The sequence below is a fragment of the Myotis brandtii genome, unplaced genomic scaffold (assembly GCF_000412655.1).
Source record: "Myotis brandtii unplaced genomic scaffold, ASM41265v1 scaffold373, whole genome shotgun sequence".
NCBI classification, from domain to species: domain Eukaryota; kingdom Metazoa; phylum Chordata; class Mammalia; order Chiroptera; family Vespertilionidae; genus Myotis; species Myotis brandtii.
Window position 1 is genome coordinate 801,551 of NW_005364339.1, and position 7,665 is coordinate 809,215.

The 7,665-nt window shown below is 42.3% G+C and overlaps 1 long non-coding RNA gene across 1 annotated transcript in view; it reads right to left on the minus strand.

The window, feature by feature from the left end:
• Nucleotides 1–1,027: 1,027 nt before the first annotated feature.
• Nucleotides 1,028–7,665, minus strand: part of LOC106727126 — a 20,311-nt gene continuing 13,673 nt past the window's right edge. The window contains exon 3 of the long non-coding RNA XR_001363286.1: nt 1,028–1,038. This is a non-coding gene — a long non-coding RNA (uncharacterized LOC106727126). The remainder of the gene's footprint in view (nt 1,039–7,665) is intronic.

Consider the following 7,665-nt stretch of genomic DNA (forward strand, 5'->3'; position numbering starts at 1 on the left):
CTCCCACACGTGGGAACCTACAACCGAGGTACATGCCCTTGATGGGGAATCAAACTCATGACCCTTTGGTCCCTAACCACTGAGAAAACTGGCCAGGGCTCAGTAATTGTTCTTGATTGCAACCTGGCTTTCTTTCCAACCTCAGATATAGTACAATTCCCAGCTACTCTCAACATTCACAAAGGCCCTTGCAAGTGAGGGGAAATGACAAATTTTCTCAGCATCAGGGCAAATCTGCTTCTGGGCAGAGATGATTCCAAATAAAGAAGTTAATACTCCTCAGAAGTAGAAGAATGAGGGATCATAAGGACAGAGAGCCATTAAAAATAATTAGGAATTGCTCTATGAAGCAATTGTAATAATAATAATAATAAAAAAGGCTGGTACTGGCACAGGTATATAGATCAATTGAACAGAATAGAGACCCCAGAAATCGACCCAAGCCATTATGTTATATATATATTTTTATTAATTCTCATCTGAGGATATTTTTTTCCATTGCTTTTCAGAGAGAGTGGAAGGGGTGGGGGAGAGAGAGATGAGAGAGAAACATCAATGTGAGAGACACATCCACTGGTTGCCTCCTACACACACCCCGACCTGGGGGCTAGGAGTGAACTGGCAACCCAGGTACTTGACCCAGAATTGAACCAGCCCCGCTTCGGTGCACAGGCTGACTTTCTAACCAGTGAGCCACACAGGCCAGGGCTATGCTCAATTAATATTTGACAAAAATCATTAGAAATTACTGTTGAACAAAACATTTTTAATACTATACTATATTGTGGTTAATCATAATTACTGTCATACTGGTGTCCCCTATTCCAACAAATATATCATAACTTGGAATTTCAGTAAAATATGTTTGGAAACTAAATGCAGAAATCACAAATTTCTGCTGCCGACCTTTTAGGGTGACTCATGGCCTAGACAGCTCTGGCCAAATTAGTGGAACTAGTCATAAAACATCTGTTAGGATCATCTTTGGAATACTGTGTGCACTCTAGCTCTCCTTACAATCCTGGCCTGCTCTTCTGACTTTGAATGTGACTGAATTTAGTTTTACAACTGACATAATTTTTTGCTTTGTACAAGGATTTCACAATTCAGATCTTCCTGGGGAGTGTGGATGACAAAGGGCTTCTTGTGCTCGTTTTAGCAGTAGACATATTAAAGTTGGAATGAAACAGAGAAGATTAGCATGGCCCCTGCACAAGGATGATATGAAAATTTGTGAAGTGGTCCATATTTTTAAAAAAGAAAAAAAAGGGGGTGGTATGGAAAATAACCTCACAATGTGATCTGATCATAAATTCCTAACTGGGCAGATCACTGTGGGTAGTCACTCCCCAGACATATAACTTCTTTCTTTCTTTTTCTTTTTTCTTTTCTTCTTACTAGGCATATGAAGTCCCCTATTCAATCTTGGCCCCCACAAAGACAGACAGACAGACAACATCAGATTGTTCAAAGTCTGTCAGTGGATGCAAATAACTTTAGTAAAAGGTTTATCTTTGTATTAAGCAAGTCCTGTCCATTGTTTCTGTGCATCTGTGTTAGCAAACCTTTGAAATAAGCCATAAACACCCTCAAGAGAGCACATAATCTTAACCAGTCTATAATCCATTCCCCACCTAGCTTTTTGCCTTCCTTACATCTTCCTTTCATCCCCTCCTTAATATTAAATGCATAACAGAAGCTGAAAATATCATTCTAGGGAGAATTTGACATCTAGTTCCCCAGCATATGTTGTCAGTTTGGCTCAAATAATCTCATAAAAATTCTTTACAGGTTTGGAAGTTACTTATGTCGACAGGAGGATTCTGTACAGTCATGCTCAGATGACTAAAACATACAATGGAGGTTAATAAAATGGTACTTTGGCTGGAAGTGCTGCATGGGAACCAGAGTTTGTAAATAAAGAATTCTTATGTTTTCCTGAAGACAATAGAAATCAGAGGAGTAAAACACTTCAGAAGTGCCTGGTTTGGCTCAGTGGATAGAGCGTCTGCCAGAGGACTGAAGGGTCTGAGGTTTGATGCTGGTCAAGGTCACTTACCTGGGTCGATCTCTGGCCCTGGTCCCTGGTCCAGGTGTGTGCGAGGAAACCAATCAATGTGTCTCTCTCACATCTATGTTTGTTTCTCTCTGTCTCTCCCCCTCTCTTCCACTCTCTGTAAAAGTCAATGGAACAATATCCTCCGGTGAGGATTAACAACAACAAAAAAGTGGCACTCTCTCTCTCATTGTGATAAGAACAATTTTTTAAGTGTTGTTGATACAGTATTGTTATCTAAAGACACAATGTTGTACAGCAGATCTAGAACGTATTCAATTGGCGTAATGTAAATATTATACCATTATACAGGCTGGTTAGTAACTCCCTCTTCCTCCTTCCCCCCCAGCCACAAGCAACCACTATTTTATTCTTTGTTTTTATGAGTTTGACAACTTTAATTTAAAAAAAAAGATTTTAGAGAGAGAAAGGGAGAGAAGTGGGGGAGAAAAGAGAGAGATATGGATGTGAGAGAGAAACATAGATTCATTGCCTTCTGCATGTGCCACTACCTGGATCGAACCCACAACCTGGGTATGTGCCCTGACTGAGAATCGAACCTGCCACCTTCTGGTGCATGGACAATGCTCCAACTAACTGCACCACACTGGCCAGAGCAAGTTGGACTATTTTAGATATAAGTGGATTCATGCAGTATTTGTCCTTCTGTGACTGGCTTATTTCACTTAGCCTAATGTCCTCATGGCTAGAGATGTAACCAGGCTCTACTCTAATCACACTTTCTGCTGTTTACCCTTCCCCTCCTTTTACCACTCAGGCTTCATCTCCTGCTAATTTCATAGCCACTGGACTCCTGCTCATTGTCCCCTTGCCCAACTCCAACACTCTAGATATATTCTGGCCCCAGAAACCACTTCTTTCCACCACTGCTTTCAGGTGATGCATAAGCATTGCCTTAGTGTGGACTTTTAAAGTTTCAGCATATCCTCTCCTTCTTGGTTCTTTCTAGTTAATGTTTCTGACTTATTTTCTCTCTATCACTTCCATTATTATATTTTTACTAGAGACCCGGTGCACAAAATTTGTGCATGGGTGAGGTCCCTCTGGGTGGCCTGCAGGGATCGAGCTAAAACCTGCAGTCCAACACTGCCTGCAGCTCCAACCTGCCTCTCCCGCTCATCCCAGCCCCACTGTACCTGCCATGGGCTTGTGCCCAATCAGTCCCTATCAGGAGAGGCTCACGCTGCTGTAGCAACACTCACCAGCCATGAGCCCTGCATCTGGCGCCCTCCCAAGGGGAGTGGCCTGCTGGATCGGGCTGAAACTGGCTCTCTGACATCCCTGAGGGGTCCTGGATTGCGAGAAGGCACAAGCCAGGTTGAGGGACCCCACCGGTGCACGATCGAGAGACCGCAGAAGGGCTCCAGGGCGTGTCTGGCCCATCTAGCTCAGCCCCAATCAGCTGGACCCCAGCAGCAAGCTAACTTACTGGTTGGAGCATCTGCCCCCTGGTGGTCAGTGTATGTCATAGCGAGTGGTTGAGCAGCCTTAGCATCTCATTAGCATGCTAAGATTGGTTGTTCTGGCATTTGGTCTATTTGCATATTACCCTTTTATTATAGAATCTCTTTATTTTTTATTTTATTTTATTTATTTAAAAAATTTTTTTCTTTATTGAATAAGGTATTACATATGTGTCCTTATCTCCCCATTGCCTCCCCTTCCCCCCACTCATGCCCTCACTCCCCTGGTGTCTGTGTCCATTGGTTAGGCTTATATACATGCATACAAGTCCTTTGGTTGATCTCTCCCCTTTACCTCCTCCCTCCCCTACCTTCCCTCTGAGGTTTGAGCATCTGATCAATGCTTCTCTGTCTCTGGATCTGTTCTTGTTCATCAGTTTATGTTGTTCATTATATTCCATAAATGAGTGAGATCATGTGATATTTATCTTTCTCTGACTGGCTTATTTTGCTTAGTTCCATTGTGTAGATGTACCACAGTTTTCTAATCCACTCATCTGCTGATGGGCACTTAGGCTGTTTCCAAATCTTAGCTATGGTAAATTGTGCTGCTATGAACATAGGGGTGCATATATCCTTTCTGATTGGTGTTTCTTATTTTTTGGGATATATTCCTAGAAGTGGGATCACTGGGTCAAATGGGAGTTCCATTTTTAGTTTTTTGAGGAAATTCTATACTGTTCTCCACAGTGGCTGCACCAGTCTGCATTCCCACCCACAGTGCACGAGAGTTCCTTTTTTTCCGCATCCTTGCCAGCACTTGTTATTTTAATTATACAAGAGCAAAATCTCTATAAAAACAGGGATTTAAAAAAGTATATATTTTTGTTTTACCAGAATCTAGAACAATGAGATATAGTAGGCATGCAGGTACACTATGTTTTTTAATCAGTGAATGAATACATGCTATTATGTGCCAGTTATTTAGTATACAGTGTTGAAAAAAATTGAATCCTGCCCTCTGCCAATAAACAAATAAAAATATGTCAAACATGAGAGATGTTTGTTTAAAGAGTAAGCATGGAACAGGGGGTAGGGTGAGGTACTCAAGTTGGGCTTCCTGTAGGAGGTGGCATCTGAGTCTGAGGAAGTTAGCCTAATGATGGGAGGAGGATAATTTTAGAGAAGAGCTTTTTAGATAGATAATATGAACAAAAGCAAGCTCTAGTCACCTGTCTTAGATTTAATAATGCACCCATTACTGGCTAACTTCCCTTTCCTGTATCACTTTATCTTCAACTACCCCTTTTCCTTCAAACTCTCAACAAACTGGTGGTTTTTAAATCTTGGTTCAGGGTTGGCCTCTGGAAGAACCCAAATGAAGACAGTGATTCTTACCCAAACTCTAGAGAAAAAAAAAAGACAAAAGTCTTTGGGAGATAATAAAGCAAACCATATTGGCTGGATATAGGATCTGAGGTGATTAGGTTTGATAGCAAAGGAACTTGAATTCTAGGTTAAGGGATTTGGATTGTTTCCAAATTCTTTATGAAATCTTTGAGTTTGGGGATGAGGTAATCAAAAGGATATCTGTGTCTGATGAATCTAGCTGTGGCATCTAATGGTATAATATTGAAGGCAAGGAGAATCTACAGGGAGGAAACAATTCCAACAGCATAGTTAGGCTATATTCAGAAATGCATTAGTGAGGTGGCAGTGAGCATGGAAAAGAACAGATGAAGAGAAAATGTGAAAGAAAAAAAATGCAAGATTAGTTGTCAAGCTGTGTGTACTGCAGGGCTGTTTGTGTTGCAGGTCCATGTATGTTAGAGAGCAGAAGTGTCATTAATAGAGATGAGGAAACTGTGAGTGGGATCTGGATTTGATGAATTAAAGACATTTGCACTTTGTGCCAGTGGAATGTTCAAGTAGAGATGTTCAGTAGACAGCTGGAAATACAAGAAGGCAGGAAGGATTTTTTTTCTGAATTGGGGCTCTTTCAGATGGTGATACACGTGTTCGGCTGTTTTGAAAATCCCAAAGAAACACTTGCTTTATACAATTCTTACAATCCTCACCTTGTGACTCTCAATAGAGAAGGGTGAATGTCATGGTAACCTGCAATGCTTGGCAGACTTTGTAATAGAAGAAGCACACACATACTGTGATGTGGAGAGACTGTAATTGTGCATGAGAGTATGAGGGCATGAGGGAAGGCAAAAAGCTAGGTTTTAACCATGCAAGTTCTTGAAGAAACTGGACAAAAGGAAAGCAAGAAATCAAGTTCAAGGAGTTTGACAGAGTCTGACCCATTACACAAGTTAGGAGGCTGAGATTTGGCCAAAAGACCAGCCATTCGTAGCAGAGAATTCAGACTCAGAGGATTAATGCTATTTGCTTTCTGCCTAGTTTTTTAAAAATGTTTTTATTGATTTCAGAAAGAGGAAGGGTGAAGGATAAATAGAAACATCAATGAGAGAGAATCATTGATCTGTTGCTTCCTGCATGCCCCAAACAGGAGATCGAGCCTACAACCCCAGCATGTGCCCTGACTGGGAATTGAACCGTGACCTCCTGGTTCATAGATTGACGCTCAACCACTGATCCACACCAGTCAGGGTTTGCCTAGTTGTATAGAGTGGCGCTGGCCACACACTGAATATTATTAAGGAATCCATCTCTTAGCTTTTTCTCCTTCGTTCTAAATAAACCTAATTTGATTCTCACAGGTCATACTTTCCATTTAATTACTTGTTACTCTTCTCTGAACTTTCTCCAATTTTCCTTTGAAAAAACTGAGACCAAACCTTCAAAACACTGTAACAACTGGCTTAGTTCTGGGCACAGGAAATTATTCTTTTCTAAAATGTCACACCCCAGGCAACATTTCTTTGCAGGTTTTCCCACCTGTTTTTATTTGATTGATGAGAGAGAGAGAGAGAGAGAGAGAGAGAGATTGAGATTTGTTGTTCCACTTATTTATGCATTCATTGGTTGATTCTTGACCTGAATCGAACCTGTGATCTTGGTGTATTGGGATGACACTAACTAACTGAGCTACCCAGCTTGGGCTTCCACCTTTTTTTATTTTTATCCTGCTAATTTTATTTTTTTCATCACCATTTATGCACTCTATGCCCTCTTCCACCTTCACCCACCCCTCCCCCATATCATGCTAGTTTTAGACAAAATGTGATCAAATTGGGACATATCTTTTTCAATAATTTGTTTTTAACTTCAAAAGTTCAGTAGGAAAGGGTATTGGCTCAAATCAGGCTTCCCCACCTTTTTTTTAGGAAGATAGAGGTAGAATACGCCATACTGCCAATCTGAGTTTTTTTGTCCCTTTAAACAGCTCATGTCACGAAATATATGAGGCAACATCTTCACGCTTTCTCCTTTATTTGTGTTTTTGCCCCTGCTCATCCCAGCAGAATAAACACTGGATTAGCTAAAATGTTGAGAAGTAATACAGAAAAAAGAAATTTGCTTAGAGATGAATAAAAACTGGAAGCAGGGGAGGACGCGCCAAGGAGCCGAGAGCTGGCTCAGAGATCTCTGGGAGCAATTTTCCAGGTGGATTGAAGGATGATCTTGTAAGGCATAGCCCCAGGTTTTACCTCTGGCCTCCAATTAAGCAGGATTTACAAGCCACTATCTATGGCTCTCCTGGGACTGGAGGAGAAGAAGTGTTCACCGGACAGTAAAAACTTTCGGTTTACATAACAATCAAAACAGGGCCTTCCTTTTCCAGGGAGAAAAAACTTGACCCCTGAATTTAACAGGGGAGGAGTAGAGGGATTCATTTCTATGCTAGCATCTGGCGAGATGCCTTCCTCCAAGATTGCTGAGGATTTATAGTCATTTCTGACAAGGCTAGTATCCAAATGCAGAGAAGAGCCAAGTCTCACCCTTAGAGGCTGACGGAAAGAAAGCGTCTGGTGCTGGGGCAGCAGAGGCAGGAGGGGAACGCCGCCCGCCCACCCGCGGCTCCTCCCCGCGCTCGCAGGCCCACTCCCAAACTAAGCACACACTTCCCGGTTCCAGCCAGAAGCTCTGCGTGCGCCTCTACACGTAGCCGCAGACGGTCCCTAAATAGGTCTGCGTGGAGCAAACAGTCCCCCGACGTGGGGCCGGAAACGGACTGTACGGGCCGCAGGCAGCGGCGCGGCGGCTCAGCGGCGG